We start from the raw sequence: 20,408 nt of genomic DNA on the forward strand, positions 1-20,408 counted from the left end.
TGATCAGATGCCTCTGGGTGACTGTAGCAGATAGCTCTGATCAGATGTCTCTGGGTGACTGTAGCAGATAGCTCTGATTAGATGTCTCTGGGTGACTGTAGCAGATAGAGGTGATCAGATGCCTCTGGGTGACTGTAGCAGATAGCTGTGATCAGATGCCTCTGGGTGACTATAGCAGATACTGTAGGTGTGATCAGAAGCCTCTGGGTGACTCTAGCAGATACTGTAGCTGTGATCAGAAGCCTCTGGGTGACTGTAGCAGATAGCTGTGATCAGAAGCCTCTGGGTGACTGTAGCAGATAGCTGTGATCAGAAGCCTCTGGGTGACTGTAGTTGATAGTAACTCTGACAGCTGCTACTGCCACCTCTGGAGAGCCCTGTTTCACCACCCCTGCCTAAAGCCACCACACCAGTACCTGCCAGATCATCATTTGTTGTTGTTCAGTCATTCAGTCGTGTTCGACTCTTCGTGACTCCATGGACCAGAGCACGCCAGGCACTCCTGTCTTCCACTGCCTCCCGTAGTTCGGTCAAACTCATGCTGGTAGCTTTGAGAACACTGTCCAACCATCTCGTCCTCTGCCGTCCCCTTCTCCTTGTGCCCTCAATCTTTCCCAACATCAGGGTCTTTTCTTCTCATGATGTGGCCAAAGATCATCATACTGTACACTGAAAGATGCCATTCGAAAACTCATATATTAATCACTTAAATTTAAGAGATGATGGGATATAATAAGAGTCTCTAAGCTCTGCAGGTCCTGAAGCACAATGGGACATATCACACTAGGTTTGTGGATTCAAGTCTTCATCTCGGCTGCAGAGGGAAATCTCACGCTATCGGAGTAAGGATGCTATTGACATGGAAGAATCTAGATTAAGAAATGCTGGTGGTGTGACTGCAGGAAAGGTGGGCCAGGTTCCATGCGCAAATCAAACATCAGCTTTAAAAAAGGGTTTGCGAGCCAAGTCTCTTTAATTGGGGAAGGTGAATTCTTAAGCGAAGTGTCAACTCAAAGTTAATGGGGCCATGGCCAAAGATCACAGGCAAATATCTATTACACTTTGTGAATATTTCATGCCCGTCACCTTTATGTTTGCTAAATTTGAATAGGGGGGAATAATGTCATGTGGAAAGCCAAGCAAACCGAGAGGAAAAGTGTGCTGGTGGTTTTCACTGAGATTAAATAAGGGGGCTCCTCAGTACCTGTTGCTTCCCTACCACCACCTCAATAAGTTTAAAAGTCAGCTTTCTTCCACTGCGCAGGGATGAAACCCAGATATCTACAGTCTGAGGCTGTGTACACACCATGAATTTAAAGTACACCTCCCCCAAAGACTCGATAAACTGTAAATTATGCCTTACAGAGCTACAATTCCCAGCACCCTCCAAAAACTAAAGTTCCCAGGATTCTTTGGGGGGACATTATGTGCTTTAAATGTATGTCGTGTACACAGCCTGAGTCCACCAGACCAGGGATGTCGTACAGGTCGATAGCGATCTACTGATAGACCCCTGTGAGGTGTTGGTAGATGTCTGTTGATCTCTGGCTCCCTTTCCTTAGCATCGCTAAAACTGACTCCTGCCCTGAACCCTCACCCTGCCCTCCACTGTTGTTTGATCTCTGGAAGGGAAGACGGAGCTATCTCTGTGCTGCTGGTTTCATCCATAGCGATCTTTTTGTGAGTGACTTTACCCCTTTGTCCCTTGCCTTTAACCCCCCCCCAAACAGATGTCCCCCCCAAAAAGCTTTTTTTTAACCCCTAAAAAAAGTGATTTGTTCCTCCCTAAATAAGGCTCCCTAAAAAAGTGGATGTGGGTGGCACTGTGGGTTAAACCACAGAGCCTAGGACTTGCCGATCAGAATGTCGGCGGTTCAAATCCCCGTGACAGGGTGAGCTCCCGTTGCTCTGTCCCAGCTCATAGCAATTCGAAAGCACCTCAAAGTGCAAGTAGATAAATAGGTACTGCTCCGGCGAGAAGGTAAATGGCGTTTCCGTGCGCTGCTCTGGTTTGCCAGAAGTGGCTTAGTCATGCTGGCCACATAACCCGGAAGCTGTACGCCAATATGAGCGCCACAACCCCAGAGTTGGTCACGACTGGACCTAATGGTCAGGGGTCCCTTTACCTAAAAAAAGCTCAAAAACTTTGAGCTGCCCCCCTGGCAGATCACCAGTTTTTAATTCTGAAAGAATACCTGCACTAGACCAACTGGTTCTCAAAAAATGAAACAGAGGGAGACCTCATATGTTCAGTAGATCACTGTGTTTCAGAGAAAACCACCTTATCAGGAGGTCTGTTCCATACAATGTAGGAATCAGACCTTTTGAAACTCCATCTTTTTCCATATCACACAGGCACAATCTCTGTTATCGTTATCTGGTACCCATTGAAGACTTTTTCTTCCAACAAGCTTTTTAAGTGGAGATTTCGTTCTATCCCGCTCTCTTTCCGCATTGAATGAGAAACAGTATTTCTGTATGTTTTTATTGTGTACGTTTCACCGTTCAGCGCTTTGGGGTGCTTCATGGGAAACAATTCATAAACGAAATAAATACTTCTAATACTAAGGCTGCTAATTATGGATGGATCTCCTAACCTACGAAATGGGGAAATATAAGGAAGCTGTGCCACAAAGTTTATCACTCATCTGTTCATTTCATTCCAGCTATTTATACGCCGCTTAATCACCAACATGCCCGAACGGTGTACAATATGATTACAAAGAGCATACAGCGGATAAAATCAATTAAAATTAACACCAAAAAAATGTTCCCGTCAATGCAATTCCCGCGACATCTGGAATCCAGAGCGCATCAACGGAAACAGCATAAACACGGTCAATAGCTACTGCATCTGTTTTGTCAAAAAGTCCCAAAGAATCACCCCATTTAGAAGGAAGATCAGGGAGCCATCTGATTCCGTGACACTGATAGATCTATCAGTATTCAATTCCCCTTTCCCTCTGCACCACAAGGCACAAATGCCAATAACTCTAAACAGTCCCCTAAATGCTGAAGGATCATTATTAAAGTGAGCTCAGCATCCCTGGTCATTAATTATAATCTCGCGCACATATGCCACACGATTGCAGGAAATAATCAGGTTTGTATGCCAAATTGGCAACCCCGAGAAACTAATTTGTTATGACATGCTGTCGAAGATATTTAAACAACAAAACCCCGAACCCTGCCGCATTGTTATAATATCAGATCACATCATTAAAAAATAGTTAACATTTCCACAAGGGGATGCTAAGATTTATCCTTGAAGATTACACACACACACACACACACACACACACACACACACACACTCATGGTTATCCTTGGTTTCTCTTTCTGCCTCTTTAGAGTTAGGAAGTGTCTTGCTGCAAATATTTTCTTTTCTGAATACAGAAGGACAACCGGACATTCTTTTGGGCTGCTGAATTTGATCTGACCCCAGTTCCGCACTGCCATTAGACAAAGGACAGGTGACTAAGCAGAAGCACTGTGATGAAACCTTTTGTTGTAAAGGTAAAGGTAAAGGGACCCCTGACCATTAGGTCCAGTCGTGGCCGACTCTGGGGTTGCGGCGCTCATCTCGCTTTATTGGCCGAGGGAGCCAGTGTACAGCTTCCAGGTCATGTGGCCAGCATGACTAAGCCGCTTCTGGCGAACCAGAGCAGCGCACGGAAACGCCGTTTACCTTCCCGCCAGAGTGGTACCTATTTATCTACTTGCACTTTGACATGCTTTCAAACTGCTAGGTTGGCAGGAGCAGGGACCGAGCAACGGGAGCTCACCCCATCACGAGGATTCGAACCGCCGACCTTCTAATCGGCAAGTCCTAGGCTCTGTGGTTTAACCCACAGCGCCACAAAAGGTGTACAAGTGTCTGCAGCATTCATATGATTGATCAGTCTATACAGCAAGCGGGAACTGCAACAAAATGTTGCACTGTTGCTCCTATTCAGGGCCATAGCCAGCCAGTTCTGCCCCTTTCCCAGCATACTCCATTCATTCATTTCCTTCCCTGGTTTTCTACCCTAACCCCACCCCTGAATGACAGCATTTCTGGACAACTAAATATGCTTAGTCCTTATGGGGAACTTGGGAGTGGGGGTTCCCCCCTTCCAGATTTTTGTTTGGCCCTTTCATTAAAAAGATGAAAATGGCATTATTCCACAATACTTCCAGCCCATATGTGATGGCCTGGGAATCTGATTCAGAGGCTGAACCAGAGGAATCCCGGCCTGCACAGGAGCCCCCCACTCCAGGGCCGGCTGAGCCGGGGCAGGGCCTTGAATCTGAAGGGCCCGCACCTGTGCTGGATCCTCAGGAGCAGACACCACATGAATCCACTCTGGCTCCGGCGGTGATTGAGGACCCATTGCCTGCAGGTGCTCTTCTCCCCGCCCTGTCAGGGGAAGGTGAGGCTGCCTCTGGGTCCAGTAACCCTCCAGCCTCTTCTCAGCTGCAGAGGCTCAGGGCAGAGGAGGAGGAGGCAACTAAGTTCTATCAGGAGGAGTGCTTGCCTTAAGGCGAGGAGAGGCGAGTCACCTGTGGGCCGGGACCACCCTAGGCCCCAGAGGAGATAAAGGCCAGCCAGCCCAGTCCCAGGTTGTGGGAGCAATGTCGTTGGAAACCTGTTTCTGCCAGCACCCAGACCTGTTCTTCCGGAGTTCCTGACCACGCCCGGCTTCATGCTGTGGACCCCGCTTCGTCCTTGTTGGACAGTCTCCAGACCCTTGACCTAGGACCGGACTCTAACCATGCCTCACGGTAACCTACCCCCGGGACCAGCACACCATAATTTGAAGTTCACTCTGATTTGAGCTCAAGGTTTGTGAGGCCCTTGGAATGCCATTCTGCTAGACCCTGCTCCTACATTAGTGACCCTTTCAGGTGAGCTTACTCAAAATGTCAAACAATAGCACTCCTCCGATCAGATCAAGTAGCTCTCAGTATGAGTCCGGGAGCTGCCATTTTTCATTTCCCACAATGCCCTGGAGTGGTGGTATGTCAGGGGCACTGAAGTAAATTAAAATGATAGATCACAACTCCCCTGTAGATAAATATAACTTTCAGGCATTTGGTGTTGGAATTTTTGGATGTAAAACTTTAATTCCAGAGGTATTTTAAACAGTTATATACACAAGGGCCACAGAAAGAAACTGACATAAATCAATTTCTAAAAACAAATGGACTACAAAAAATCTCTCAAGAAAATAAGTTAATGTTGAACTATAAAATAACAGAACAGGAGGTGGAAGGTGCCATCCAGAATATGCAGTTGGGCAAATCTCCAGGGCCGGATAGTTTAACCTCAAAATATTATAGATCTTTGAAAGATTGGATAATTCAACCACTAAAGGAGGTCTGCAATGAAATTTTGGAGGGGGGAAAAGCGCCAGAGTCATGGAAGGAAGCCTACATTACACTTATACCGAAAAATGAGTCTGAAAAGACACAACTTAAGAACTACTGCCCCATATCCCTGCTTAATGTGGATTACAAAATTTTTGCAGATATCTTGGCTAAAAGGTTAAAAAAAGTATTAGTGGAGGAGATACATAAAGACCAATCTGGCTTTCTCCCAGGTAGACACTTGTCTGACAACACGAGGAATATAATTAACATTTTGGAGAAGTTGCAAGTGAACATTAACACTAAAGCAGTCTTAATCTTTGTAGATGCGGAGAAAGCCTTTGAAAATATTTCTTGGAGTTTCATGAAGAAAAATCGTCAGGGGATGGGGGTTGGTCAAGGGTTTGAAAATGGTATCAGTGCAATTTACTCAGAACAAAAGGCTAAACTAATAGTTAATAATGTGGTGACAGAGGAATTTAAGATAGAGAAAGGGACACGACAAGGCTGCCCAATTTCCCCATTGCTTTTTATTTCGGTCCTGAAGGTTTTGCTAAATATGATCAGAAGGGACCGTTTGATTAAAGGTATCCAGGTCGGAGCCAAACAGTACAAATTGAAAGCTTTTGCAGATGACTTAGTACTGACGTTACAGGAGCCAGAATCTAGTACTAAAAGAGTATTGGAATTGATTCAAGAATTTGGTCATGTGGCAGGATTTAAGTTGAACAAGTTAAAAACTAAAGTTCTTGAGAAAAACTTAACACTGATTGAGAAAGAGAGGTTTCAGAAGGAGACAGGTTTAACATTGGTTAAGAAAGTAAAATACCTGGGGGTTAATATGACCGCCAAGAACTTATTTAAAGACAATTATGAGAAATGTTGGTCAGAAGTGAAAAAGGATCTAGAAATATGGTCAAATTTGAAGCTTTCCTTGTTAGGTCGAATTGCTGTTATAAAGATGAATGTATTGCCAAGAATGTTATTTTTGTTTCAATCATTGCAAATTTTGGACAAAATGGATTGTTTCAAGAAGTGGCAGAGAGATATTTCTAGATTTGTCTGGCAGGGCAAGAAGCCCAGAATAAAATTTAAAATACTAATTGATGTAAAGGAAAGAGGTGGATTTGCCCTGCCAGACCTTAAACTCTATTATGAATCAGCAGCATTCTGCTGGTTGAAAGAATGGCTGCTTCTTGAGAACACAGACATTTTGGATTTAGAAGGTTTTAATAACGTTTTTGGGTGGCATGCATATTTGTGGTATGACAAGGTTATTCAAAATTTCACCAATACATAAACACGAAAAAAGAAACAAGAAAAACAGAAAAATACAGCAAAAAATAAAACAAAAAGAAAAAACCAAAAAAGAAAAAAGAAAAAAACAAATCTCAGATTACAACTTTTCATTTGCTTATTTCTTGAACCTCCTCACACCTCCCTTTTTGTATTCTAGTTTAATTTGTTATTCCAGCAAGTTCTTCCCATGTTTCTCAATTTTAGTTTAAATGATTAATCTTCACAATCTATCTTATTTATTGATTCAACATTGACCTTTCTTTTTTTATATAAGATATTTATTAAGATTTTTTTAAAGCATTACAATAAAAATGAAAAAATAACAAAAATACAAAATAAAAATAGTTAAAAACACACAGATTTTCCATTGCTTATTTTCCTTTAGCTTGTTTCCCGGACCTCCTCATACCTACCTTTTTTGTATTCCACTTCAAATTGTTGGTTCAGCAAATCCTTACCACTAGATTTTTACCTATTTATAACCCTTTTTTCATATTCTCTTAAAGCATTACAGCTGGAAACCACTTAATTTCTATCCAACATCATTCTAACATTCATTAATTTTACAATATTTCTGTAGATAGTCTTTGAATTTCTTCCAATCTTCTTCCACCGACTCTTCTCCCTGGTCTCGGATTCTGCCAGTCATTTCTGCCAGTCCCATATAGTCCATCACCTTCGTCTGCCATTCTTCCAAAGTGGGTAGATCTTGTGTCTTCCAATACTTTGCAATGAGTATTCTTGCTGCTGTTGTAGCGTACATAAAAAAAGTTCTGTCCTTCTTTGGCACCAATTGGCCGACAATGCCAAGAAGAAAGGCCTCTGGTTTCTTCAGGAAGGTATATTTAAATACCTTTTTCATTTCGTTATAGATCATTTCCCAGAAAGCCTTAATCCTTGGGCACGTCCACCAAAGGTGAAAGAATGTACCTTCGGTTTCTTTACATTTCCAACATTTATTATCGGGCAAATGATAGATTTTTGCAAGCTTGGCTGGGGTCATGTACCACCTGTATATCATCTTCATAATATTCTCTCTTAAGGCATTGCATGCCGTAAACTTCATACCTGTGGTCCATAACTGTTCCCAGTCAGCAAACATAATGTTATGTCCAACATCTTGTGCCCATTTAATCATAGCAGATTTCACCGTTTCATCCTGAGTATTCCATTTCAACAGCAAGTTATACATCTTTGACAAAATCTTAGTTTTGGGTTCTAACAGTTCTGTTTCTAATTTTGATTTTTCCACCTGGAAGCCAATTTTCTTGTCCAAATTATATGCCTCCATTATCTGATAATAATGAAGCCAATCTCGCACTTTGTTTTTTAGTTTCTCAAAACTCTGCAGTTTCAGTCTATCTCCCTCTTGTTCCAAAATTTCCCAATATTTTGGCCATTTGGCCTCCATATTGAGCTTTTTCTGGGCTTTTGCTTCCATTGGTGACAGCCACCTTGGGGTTTTATTTTCCAATAAGTCCTTATATCTTATCCAAACGTTAAACAATGCTTTCCTGATGATATGGTTTTTAAATACTTTATGCGCTTTGACCTTGTCATACCACAGATATTGTGAAAACCTTCTAAGTCCAAAATGTCTGTGCTTTCCAGAAGCAGCCATTCTTTCAACCAGCAAAAAGCTGCTGGTTCATAGTAAAGTTTAAAGTCTGGCAGGGCAAATCCACCCCTTTCCTTTGCATCAGTTAATATCTTAAATTTTATTCTGGGCTTCTTGCCCTGCCAGACAAATCTAGAAATATCTCTCTGCCACTTCTTGAAACAGTCCATCTTGTCCACAATTGGCAATGTTTGAAACAAAAACAGCATTCTAGGCAATACATTCATTTTTATCACAGCAATACGACCCAACAGTGAAAGCTTCAAGTTCGACCAAATTTCTAAGTCTTTTTTCACTTCCGTCCAACATTTTTCATAATTATCTTTCAATAAGTTCCCATTTTTGGCTGTCATATTAATCCCCAGGTATTTCACTTTCTTAACCACAGTCAAGCCTATCTCATTCTGAAACCTCTCTCTTTCAATCGGTGTTAAATTTTTCTCAAGAACTTTAGTTTTTAACTTGTTCAGTTTAAATCCTGCCACTTGACCAAATTCTTGAATTAGTTCTAAAACCCTTTTAGTACTAGATTCTGGCTCCTGTAACGTCAATACTAAGTCATCTGCAAATGCTCTCAGTTTGTACTGTTTGGCTCCGACCTGTATACCTTTAACCAACCGGTCCCTTCTAATCATATTCAGCAGAACCTCCAGGACCGATATAAAAAGCAATGGGGAGATTGGGCACCCCTGTCGTGTCCCTTTTTCTATCTTAAATTCTTCCGTCACCACATTATTTACAATTAATTTAGCCTTTTGTTCAGAGTATATTGCACCTATACCATTTTCAAAACCTTGGCCTACCCCCATCCCCTGTAGGTTCTTCTTCATAAAACTCCAAGAGATGTTGTCAAAAGCTTTCTCCGCGTCCACAAATATCAGAACTGCTTTAGTGTTTATATTCACTTCTAGTTTTTCCAAGATATCAATTATGTTCCTCAAATTATCAGACAAGTGTCTTCCCAGGAGAAAGCCCACTTGGTCTTTATGAATCTCTTCCATCAATACTTTTTTCAATCTCTTGGCCAAAATGTCAGCAAAAATTTTGTAATCCACATTAAGTAACAATATAGGGCGGTAGTTCTTAAGCTGAGTCTTTTCAGTCTCTGTTTTCGGTATAAGTGTAATATACACCTCTTTCCACGACTCTGGTGCCCTTTTCCCTTCCAGAATTTCATTGCAGACTTCCTTCAAAGGTTGTAATAGCCACTCTTTCAAAGATCTATAATATCTAGAAGTCAGCCCATCCGGTCCTGGAGATTTGCCCAATTGCATATTTTGAATGGCACCTTCTACTTCCTGTTCAGATATTTTATAGTTCAACATTAATTTGCTTTCTTGGGAGATTTTTTGTAATCCATTCGTCTTCAAAAATCGGTCTATGTCCATTTCTTTCTGTAGCCCTTGTGTGTATAATTGTTTAAAATACCTCTGGAAACAGTTTCTAATCTCAATTGGGTTACATAACCTAACATAACTCAACATTGACCTTTCCATCTTTTAATATAATCTGTTATTCAATTTACCTTAATCTCTTTAACCTTATCTTATCTTAAAAATCTTAAAATTTCAAAGTTTACATCATATTCATATATATCTCCTTAAATCATTTCTGCTAAAGCCAATTTAGTTCCTTTCCAGCATATTCCCTGATATTTCATTAATGTTGCACTAATTCCAAAATTAACAAAAGAATTTCCCTTGATATCTCTAATTTTTATCCAATGTCCCTTCTTCCTGGTTTCGGGTTATGTCAGTCCTTTCTGTCCATTACATCCAGTCCATCAATCTGGTGTCCTTATGTCTGAGGCCCTTAAATCTCTTCTAGGCCCCTTCTGCAAATTTTCTTGTTCTTGTTTGTGCTTACGCACTTCTTTGTCTATTGTTGGTTTCTTGGGGAGTGGGTCTCCGGAGGGTTCCATCCGGTAATAGTTTCCATTTTCCTTCATCAGACTGGCCCCTTCCCCCCAGTCCCACTCCCCGTCGTCATCTTTGTAATCCAAAAAATATTTATCCAAAAGATAGTTATTCACCTGTTTCATAGTCCCACTGAAGTTAAAAGCTTCCTTGACTTCAAGCACTTCCCAGCACTCTCCAAGTTCAATCTTCCAACGCAGTGGCTTTTGTTCCTGCAGGACTTTGGATCTCTCCAAAAAAGAGAGAGAGAGAGAGAGAGAGAGAGAAACAAATTAACTTCAACGCTACTTTCTGCATTTCTGCATTTCTGCATTTTAAAGAAACAAAGTATCTGAAAATCGAAAGGATTTGAAATCGAAAGTAATCTCTTTTGTTGGATACATTTTAAAAATGGATACAAATAGAAATTGTGTCCCCTAGAGGGAGCCTGTCAGTTTGTTGTTGCAGTTTACTTGGAGACTCTACAGCTGCGAGATTTGGATCGTGGGACCAGCCGTTTGACCTTGACAGAAATGTGTTGGAAGGAAGGTTTGGTGTCTGCCCTTGGCATGACAAATGTTTTGCTGGAGCAGCTGCATGAGAAAATGAACTTGATGCATGAAAAATTGGACTTGATGAGTGCTGTGGCCAGTGAATATGATTTAACAGAGAATAAGGATAAAGAAGTTATACAGTGATCAATTCAGGAATCTGGTTTAACAAGGCAAGTCCAAGGGCAGATGAAGAAGGAAGAGGCAGTGATTACTCCTCGAACAACACAAGTGGTATGACAAGGTTAAAGCACATAAAGCATTTAAAAACCATATTGTCAGGAAAGCATTGTTTAATGTCTGGATAAGATATAAGGACTTACTTGAAAATAAAACCCCAAGGTGGTTGCCACCGATGGAAGCGAAGGCTCAGAAAAAGCTCAATATGGAGGCCAGATGGCCGAAATATTGGGAAATTCTGGAACAAGAAGGAGACAAATTGAAATTGCAGAGTTTTGAGAAAATAAAAGATAAAGTGCGAGACTGGCTTCATTATTATCAAATAAGGGAGGCTTACAATTTGGACAAAAAAATTGGCTTCCAGGCAGAAAAATCAAAATTGGAAACAGAACTGTTAGATCCCAAAACTAAGATACTTTCAAGAATGTATAACTTGCTGTTGAAATGGAATACTCAGGATGAAACGGTTAAATCTGCTATGATTAAATGGGCACAAGACTTTGGACATAACATTATGTTTGCTGACTGGGAACAGTTGTGGACCACAGGTATGAAATTTACGGCATGTAATGCCTTAAGAGAGAATATTATGAAAATGATATACAGGTGGTACATGACACCAGTCAAGCTGGCAAAAATCTATCATTTGCCCGATAATAAATGTTGGAAATGTAAAGAAAATGAAGGTACATTCTTTCACCTTTGGTGGATGTGCCCAAGGAGTAAGGCTTTCTGGGAGATGATATATAATGAAATGAAAAAGGTATTTAAATATACCTTCCTGAAGAAACCAGAGGCCTTTCTCCTGGGCATGGTCGGCCAATTGGTGTCAAAGAAGGATAGAACTTTATTTATGTACGCTACAACAGCAGCAAGAATACTCATCGCAAAGTATTGGAAGACACAAGATTTACCCACCCTGGAAGAATGGCAGATGAAGGTGATGGACTATATGGAACTGGTGGAAATGACTGGCAGAATCCGAGACCAGGGAGAAGAGTCGGTGGAAGAAGATTGGAAGAAATTTAAAGACTATTTGCAGAAACATTGTAAAATTAATGAACGTTAAAATGATGTTGGATTGAAATTAAGCGGCCTTAGCAACAAGGTTAACAAGAATATGTAAAAAATAGATTGATATTGGATGAAAATATAAAGTTATAAAATGTTGAGATATAGAATTAAGATAAAAAGAAAGAGGGTAAGGATTTGCTGAATTAACCATGTGAACGGGAATACAAAAAAGGGAGGTGTGAGGAGGTTGGGGAAATAAGTAAACGAAATTTAAGATATGAAAAGATTGATTTGTTTTTAACTATTTTCTATTTATTTTTTCTGTACTTTGTATTTTTTTCTTTTTTCTTTTTTATTATGTAACTTTCTTCTTTTTGTAAAACCTTAATAAAAATCTTATTAAAAAATAAATAAATAAAACTTTAATTGTAACATGGTTGCTTTTGTGTTAAAGTCTCTTGTGCGTAGGAGGGCCAGAAGTTCACAGGGAGGTTAAAAGTGTAAGGCACAGTTTTGCTCAAAAACTTGTTCACAGGAGGGTCAAACGTGTAACTGGGAATGTTTTGCTCAGGAAGTTTTGCACAAGAAGGTCAAAAGCTTATCCTTGGAACCAATTAAGGGGAAATAAATATTTAACCAAGTCCTCTCTTCCCGATTGGCTAAACATTTGGGAGTTGGAGTGAAGATGTTCTATATAAGCCAAGGTAGAAAAGAGTTGAAGTCAGAAGGTTGTGCAGTCAGAAACTTCAACAGCTGGAGCTGAAGACTTGCAAGAGAGAAAAGGGGTCGACACACTTTAAGAGAGCTGGAACGCTTCTGGGCACTGCAGCAGAAAGGAGAGGAGGGAAAACCAAAAGGAGATCCTGAAGCTCAACTGAAGGGTGCAAATTGATAAGTATTGACTTTGGTTAGGGGTGCAAGTCCACAGTAAATATAGCTCAATGTGTTTCTGTTCTATTTACTGTTATGAATGTCTACACAAACTGGAAATAGTTTTATTTCTAAAATAATTTTCTCAAAAAACTTCTTAACTTGTTCCTTTACTAATTATGAAGTGGGGACACTTTAGAAGTTGATAGTAACAGTTGTGTGATGACTAATGCAAGGAATTTACACATAGCTGCAATTTTCTAAATGCACTTTCAGTAATGTGGAACAGTGTGTTCTTTGGTTATAAAATATGAGGTAAATGAAGAACATTGTTCCATCAGCTTAAAGCAAATGTTTCCAGTCACGTAAAATCTCTTAATAGTCATTTTATTACAAGAATCCAGGGCCAGCTATTGTGTTACATCAACATTTTGTTTTCCTTTGTTTCCAAGGGAATGCTAGCCCTCACTTCTGGTTTTCAATAACATTTGAAAATTGCGTCACTGGAACCATTTTACAAAAACACATTAAAATGGAAACAATAAAAATTTATGAAAACTATATATATAAACTTTATTTATGAAAACCCCTGAAGATGTTTTGAAACCTGGAGAAGTGGGGAAACACACAATACTTTCCTTCAGATGTGAAGCACATATTAGGAGTTGTATGCAAGAAGGTCATTATGGAACTCCTTCTGTGTCCATCCCATGCATTCATAGTACAGTTGTACTTTGGTTCTCAAACGCCTTTGTACTCGTACGTTTTGCCTCCCGAACACCGAAAACCCAGAAGTAAGTATTCCAGTTTTCGAACGTTTTTCGGAAGCTGAACATCCAACACGGCTTCCACTTGAGTGTAGAAAGCTCCTGCAGCCAATCAGAAGCCGCAACTTGGTTTTCAAATGGTTTCGAGGGTCGAACAGACTCCTGGAACAGATTAAGTTTGAGAACCAAGGTTCCACTCTATTGGAACTTGGAGCTGCCCAAGGAAGTTGAATGTTGGAAGGGCAGACAAAGGAAAGTACTTCTTCACACATTCCGTAGTTAAGCTATGGAATATACTTTCATATACAATGGTACCTCAGGTTACACATGCTTCAGGTTACAGACGCTTCAGGTTACAGACTCCGCTAACCCAGAAATAGTACCTCGGGTTAAGAACTTTGCTTCAGGATGAGAACAGAAATTGTGTGCCGGTGGCAGCGGGAGGCCCCATTAGCTAAAGTGGTACCTCAGGTTAAGAACAGTTTCAGGTTAAAAACGGATCTCCAGAATGAATTAAGTCGTTACCCGAGGTACCACTGTATGTGAAAGTTGATGCTGAAGACTCACATTCTGGGGTCAACTACCGGCTCTGAAAAAATTCCAGCAGCGATGGCATGTGAAGACACAGTGCCTTAACTCCTGCATTGCTTTTCTATTGACATAAGGTAAAGGACCCCTGACAGTTAAGTCCAGTCATGAACAACTCTGGGGTTGCACATTCATCTCGCTCTATAGGCCAAGGGAGCCGGCGTTTGTCCGCAGACAATTTTTCCAGGTCATGTGGCCAGCATGACTAAGCCGCTTCTGGCAAAACCAGAGCAGTGCATGGAAACGCCATTTACCTTCTCGCTGGAGCGGTACCTATTTATCTACTTGCACTTTGACGTGCTTTCAAACTGCTAGGTTGGCAGGAGCTGGGACCGAGAAACGAGAAACCACTTCCCATCAGTAGCCCTCTGCATAGAGGACCTTAAGACATTGTCTTGTACTGAATCCAGCAGATTTCCAGTGGGGGCAGAGAGACGGGGTGCAAGAAAGGTGTTTTACGTGAATGGAAGGCTATAGAAGGGCAGAATGGAAGAGGCAGAGCATGTGCTCTCCCCGCAGAAGGGCCCAGGCTTAATCCCCAGCCTGGTAAGGGTGGAAATGTCCGCCGTCTGAAATTCTGCACAGCCACTGCCACTCAGTGTTGAGAATGCTGAGCTGCTCATATGAACCAATGGCCTGACTTGGTATACAACAGCTTCTTATGTTCCTAAACGGTGCTCTGTTCCCAGAAGTAAAGTTATGATCCAAGCCAATGCATCCAAAGCACATGCCTAGAGATTTGGGGAACAAATTGAACAACCATAAACTAAGTTGCAGAAAACCAAATAACGATCTGTTTGTGGTGGTGCAAATGAAGAATTTTCCATTGATGGCATGGGTGTTGTGGAATGTTCCCCCTGCTGTAATTTTCTATCATCTATCTATCTATCTATCTAATCTAATCTATCTATCTATCTATCTATCTATCTATCTATCATCTATCTATCTATCATCATCTATCTCCCTCTCTCTCTCTCTCTCTCTCTCTCTCTCTCTATCTATCTATCTCACCTATCTTCTATCTATCATCTATCTATATGTATGCAGAATTCATCATGCGAAAGGCTGGGCTGGATGAATCCCAAACCAGAATTAAGATTACCGGAAGAAATATCAACAACCTCAGACATGCAGATGACACAACCTTGATTGCAGAAAGTGAGGAGGAATTAAAGAACCTTTTAATGAAGGTGAAAGAGGAGAGTGCAAAATATGGTCTGAAGCTCAACATCAAAAAAACAAAGATCATGGCCACTGGGCCCATCACCTCCTGGCAAACAGAAGGGGAAGAAATGGAGGCAGTGAGAGATTTTACTTTCTTGGGCTCCATGATCACTGCAGATGGTGACAGCAGCCACGAAATTAAAAGACGCCTGCTCCTTGGGAGGAAAGCAATGACAAACCTAGACAGCATCTTAAAAAGCTGTTCCACAGAAGCAGGCCAAGAAACAAGACCAAAGGAGATAAGAATGTAACAGCATAAGAACATCTCCTGCTCTGACTCCATAATTTGGGCCAGTAGTGCTTCTGAATAGCAGTTGCTGGAAAACACAAGAGCAGAGAAGGCTCTTGTGTTTGAATCCTGCTTGCAAATTTTCCCCAAGTATCTGGTTGGACTGCAAGAAGATCAAACCTATCCATTCTGAAGGAAATCAGCCCTGAGTGCTCACTGGAAGGACAGATCGTGAAGCTGAGGCTCCAGTACTTTGGTCACCTCATAAGAAGAGAAGACTCCCTGGAAAAGACCCTGATGTTGGGAAAGATGGAGGACACAAGGAGAAGGGGATGACAGAGGACGAGATGGTTGGACAGTGTTCTCAAAGCTACCAGCATGAGTTTGACCAAAGTACGGGAGGCAGTGGAAGACAGGAGTGCCTGGCGTGCTCTGGTCCATGGGGTCACGAAGAGTTAGACACAACTAAACGACTAAACAACAACATCTATCATCTATATCCATCTATATCATCTATCTATCTATCTATCTATCTATCTATCTATCATCTATCTATCTATCTATCTATCTATCTATCATCTATCTATCTAATCTATCTATCATCTATCTATCTAATCTATCTATCATCTATCTATCATCTATCTAACTAACTAACTAACTAACTAACTTTAAGAACATAATTTACACAGCATAATAATAATACGGAGCAAAATAATACACAGCATGATAATAATATGAGAGACCCTCATCTATACTGGCATTCTACTGGCTCTTGAAGAAGCACCTGTTTATGCAAGCATCATCTTGATCCTTGGACTTGCATCTCTTGTTTTCATTGCTGCATTCTAATGGGATTTTTAGCCAAACTACGGGAGGCAGTGGAAGACAGAAGTGCCTGGCATGCTCTGGTCCATGGGGTCATGAAGAGTCGGACATGACTAAACGACTAAACAACAACAATGGGATTGCTTTATTGCTTGTTTTAATTACAGTTCATTTTTTAACTACTGTACTGTGTATTTTAACAATGTTGTACAGGTGGTTTTATATTTTGTAAACTGCTTAGAAGCCTATTTTGGCAAATTAATAAATACGGACGGCAGAAACGCAACAGAAACATGTTATGAATCAAGCTGAAGTATATCCTTCTCCCCCTCTCCCTCTCTTTGTATGAAATAAATGTTTGAAAATGGCCATTCGTTTGATGGATTCAAGTCTATGAGCAAGAGTCACGATCCTTTGGATAAGATGAGGAATTTCCAGAACCAACACACACACACACACCAAAAGAAATATGCTGACGACAGAAGAAAGAGAGGCCTTCGGGGAGCTGGTTAAAATCTACTTCACTTGAGTGACCACCCTTGGAGAACAAAGAGGTCAATATATCCATAATTATTATTACAATCTCCTTTTTAAAATATGCCAAGTTACTTTAAGAAAAAGAGGGGCGGTTGAGAAAGGGAGAGAGAGAAAGAGAGAGAAGCATTTAAATGACGGTTTCAATATGTCATCTTGTCTAGAGGCTTCCTAATTTCCCCAAGGATGTCCAAGGTTTAAGAACTCCCAAAGCAGGGAAAAGGGAAGTTAAGAAATCCAGGTTTGTAATATAGGAGTCTGGGGAACAAAGAGTTTTGGCACTTAATTCTGCATGCTTCTTCCACACCCACCCAGTGGATTACTGAATCCCCTTCAAAAAGTGATCCTATAAGAAAGAAGGGTTTCTCAACAGTTCTCAAAACCAAAGCTTTGGAAAGTCTCTGCATATTTGTGGACATTATTTCATTGTTGCAGTATTTTCTCCCAAAGGTCATATTTGAAGCATACAGTGGTGCCTTGCAAGACGAAATTAATCCGTTCCGCGAGTCTCTTCGTCTTGCGGTTTTTTCGTCTTGCGAAGCACGGCTATTAGCGGCTTAGCGGCTATTAACGGCTTAGCGGCTTTAAGAAAAAGGAAACAAACTTGCAAGAACTCGCAAGACGTTTCGTCTTGCGAAGCAAGCCCATAGGGAAATTTGTCTTGCGGAACGACTCAAAAAACGGAAAACTCTTTCGTCTTGCGCGTTTTTCGTCTTCCGAGGCATTCGTCTTGCAAGGTACCACTGTATTTGGAGGTTCTTATTCAGGCAAAATCTATGGAGAATTTAAGGGAAACCAAATGTGTTTCAGTAAGACTATTGATGTCTCTCAGTGTGTGTTACAGATAGGTAGCCGAGTTGGTTTGCCATAGTCAAAACAAAAAACAAAAAAATTCTTTCCAGTAGCACCTTAAAGACCAACTAAGTTAGTTCTTGGTATGAGCTTTCGTGTGCATGCACACTTCTTCAGATACCAGTGTGTGTGTTATATACACCTTTAGATCACTACTAGAGGTGGTTATTATTATTATTATTATTATTATTATTATTATTATTATTATTATTATATCACTGACATGCCAAAATGGCTTTTAAGAAGCTTCCAAGTATAAAATCCACACAATTAAAATATGTAATAAAACAATTCCATCAAAATATTAAAGTCATCCATACTCAAAATGTAAAACAAGCCCAATTAAAAAGCAGAACCATTAAATTAAAGTTAAAAGAGCAGTTCAAGCAATTAGGCCGGGAAGTTCAAGTGAAAGGCTTGCCGAAGCAGGTGTGTCTTTCAAAGCTGTGGAATGCTAACTACAGCGGGGGGGGGGCATTCTACAACACTGTTGTGATCTGGAATGAAGCAGTCTTAGCCTATCTTGAGCAGGTCATCAGCTAACCACCACCCCAGTTCTCTTCTGGGTACCAGTGTGGTGTAGTGGTTAAGAGTGGTAGTCTCGTAATCTGGAGAATCGGGTTCGCGTCTCCGCTCCTCCACATGCAGCTGCTGGGTGACCTTGGGCCAGTCACACTTCTTTGAAGTCTCTCAGCCCCACTCACCTCACAGATTGTTTGTTGTGGGGGAGGAAGGGAAAGGGGAATGTTAGCCGCTTTGAGACTCCTGAAGGGGAGTGAAAGGCGGGATATCAAATCCAAACTCTTCTTCTTCTTCTACCCCTCCCTTCCTCACTTTGATAGAGGGTTCTGAAGAAGGTTCTGGAGGGTTAATGGTGGGCCACTATGCACTCTAATGGAGACACTTGTGTCAAGAGGGTGAGCATTTCTGTAGTGAGCAGCAATTGTTCCTGGAAGCAACCTTTCAAAGAGGCTTCGATCCAGACCAAAGTAGCTTCTCTCCACCCCTTCACTGGGAACAGACAAGTCAGATGACATTTCCTTCTCTTGAGGTTGTAGTTAATACCTGTGTTACTTTAAACCACTAGAGATCAACATTTGTCTAGCAATCTAGCCAGAATTGTTTGCAGCTCTCTAAGTTAATGCCCCCCTAAAAGCTGAGCCATTTTTGTTTGCTGTTCTCTTTAGACAATATGTCTGCTATTTCTCTCTCTCTGTCTCCACTCATCCTGCAAGTAGTTCCTGCATGAATAAAGCCTTTGAACTGCATGAACTGTATGTGATTTCTTCAATCTCTTTCACCCAAGCTGCAAGGTCTGCTAACAGATGGTTGGGCCAAAACACTCAGTACTATGGATAGTAATTCTCTAGGATGTCTCCAGGGATGCGGACATCCCTGGAATTTACTTTTTGAAAGAAAAAAGTTGCTAACCTTGGTCCTAAGAGAAGGCTGACCACTGCACCTAGAAAAGGGGAGGTGAATGTTGAATTCCTATATCAGCAAATGTCTGGAGGCCACATCCTAGTAGTTGGTGGAGCAGAGGCAGAAGTGGATGGGCCAATAACTTTTAATTTTAACTTTATATGGTAGGCTAGTTTCTGCAGATGCTCAAACACTCCTCTCTATCCTACACACAAGTGAGCAAGAGGCATTAACAGAGTTCAAGGGCACATCCAAGGCAAGGAAATGTACTCAAGGAGTGTGAAAAGAAGTGCAAGGATGGGATGGGGATGAGAATGGGGTATGGCTTAGAGAGAGTCCCAGTGGCCTGATAGAGAGTCTTGGAGGAGCCAGTTTGGTGTAGTGGTTAAGAGCGGTGGACTCGCAATCTGGTGAACCGGGTTCACGTTCCCGCTCCTCCACATGCAGCTGCTGGGTGACCTTGGGCTAGTCACACTTCTCTGAAGTTTCTCAGCCTCACTCACCTCACAGAGTGTTGGGAAAGGAGATTGTGAGCTGCTTTGAGACTCCTTCGGGTAGTGATAAAGCGGGATATCAAATCCAAACTCTTCTTCTTCTTCACATTCAAGATCTGAAATCCTGGCCTCAAAATTCCTACCACATTATGAAGTGAACTGAATAATAATAAAAATATTCTTAGCCTTCTTCTTTCATTAGAAGAAAAAAGTTACAACAGCTTGATGAAAATTCTCAAGTGTGCGGTCATTCCACCACAAACATTAATCTGCAATGCTTTTTGAGTCCTTCAGAGCTCTAAACATTTGGTTAACAGCCATATTTCAAAAAATGCAGAATTCATACATTTATGATTTTTATCACGTGCCCCCTCGGTCCAATTTCCTTGTGTTTTATTTCCCAACTACGGCCTGCTTCATTTCCCCCCTCATCTAAAACCTCTCCTCCTCCCAATACCTTTAAAACATTTTATAGCCCTTTCATTGAAATCAATGGGGCTTTGCAAATTACCACTGTACAACAGTCCATTATGTCCGATACCAATTTCAAGCATCCCACCCATTCACGTATATCAAGAGGTGAAGTCTAATCCCATTTTCCTTATGTAAATAACTCAGACTTTTTTTTTAATGTTGACAATAATTATTTCAGTATTTAGCCATCATTGCCTTTGGCAAACCAGACCTCAGGGACAGA

This window comes from Podarcis filfolensis (genome assembly GCF_964270895.1).
Source record: "Podarcis filfolensis genome assembly, chromosome: 3".
Lineage (NCBI taxonomy): Eukaryota > Metazoa > Chordata > Lepidosauria > Squamata > Lacertidae > Podarcis > Podarcis filfolensis.